The following is a 1,334-nucleotide window of genomic DNA, read 5'->3' as shown; positions in this document are numbered from 1 at the left end:
TATATATATATATATATATATGTATAAAATATATCTTAAAACTAAACACACATACTCACAGGTTATTGAATACTGTTTTTTTTTTACTTCAAGTGTTAGAATTAACAAGGTCGCGTTAAATGTCTCGTAATAAGAAAGAAAGAGAGCATGTAGCAATTAAGTCTTAAATATTTCTTCTGTTCCTCCTCGGACACACCAACATCGCGCGCACCATTGCACTCGTTTATAATCAAAATAGAAATTAAAAAATGTAAATCGATGGATAAACGAGAAAGCGAGGTTTGAAATCAATGAAATCGTACAGCGGTAAAAAGCCTCGCGCAAATTGAGATGACGATTTCTCAAGTGGATTATAATTCATTTATGTTTTTTTACCTTATCAGCGGTAATATGCAAAGCGACGAGGAATTACGGGGAGGGACGTAACGAGATATGATGACGCTTTAGCTTTGTGCAAGTTTATAATCAGAATGCAAATACAGAGCCCGAGGATCTATCGACTTCCGTCTGACAGTTAAATCGTTAAAGGCGCACCTAATTGGCGTGATCTCTCAATTATGCCAGGCCTTTTGAATGCGACCGACTCCCGTCCGACATTCTACGGTACCGTGAGCTTTCTTTGTTTATACTCCAATAGTAGCATAATTTTCAATAGCATAATTTAAAAAATATGCTTAATCCTCCATTGGCAAAAGAAGGTTGATAAAAAAGAGCAAATTTCTGCCAAAAAGATATAAGTAAAAGAAAGGAACAGTATTTATTGTAGATTTTAACTTCCTGGATATATGCAACATGGTGTATTTTCCAAATTTATCGTATTCAGAAGATAAAAATCTATTAAAAATATTTTGTTTACTCTCTCACTTCTTTTTGAGCAAAAAAATGAGTCCTTTTTTGAAGTAAAAACTCTTTAATTCTCCTTTTCATTCTTCAACTGCAATCTGAATTTCAGTGCAGAATTTTATATTATTTTGAATGCATATAAAAAATTCTTACATACCTACTTGTAAGAGTTTCAACAAGTTTTTACAGTTTTTAAAAATTGAATTATATTTTATTATTTTTTACAGATTTAAATTTACCAGAATTTACAATAAAAAAATCGACTGTGCCTTTAAAGTCCAACATTGCTGGCGGAGAATTAATTTTTCGATTACTGATCCTCTTTTTACACTTGCTTCATATTATCGCCCTAGTCAGAGATTCAATTTACTAAAAGAAAAATATGCATACTGGAAATACTAGCAGATAAATAATGTATAAATTTGAATTAATCTAGATTTGCTCTCTCATTCTAAATCTTTCTTCTTTATCATTTTTTTCTTTGTCCATGC

This window comes from Atta colombica, unplaced genomic scaffold (assembly GCF_001594045.1).
Source record: "Atta colombica isolate Treedump-2 unplaced genomic scaffold, Acol1.0 scaffold198, whole genome shotgun sequence".
In the NCBI taxonomy this organism is placed as follows: domain Eukaryota; kingdom Metazoa; phylum Arthropoda; class Insecta; order Hymenoptera; family Formicidae; genus Atta; species Atta colombica.
The sequence above is the reverse complement of the archived record's forward strand: the minus strand, read 5'-3'. Positions refer to the sequence as shown.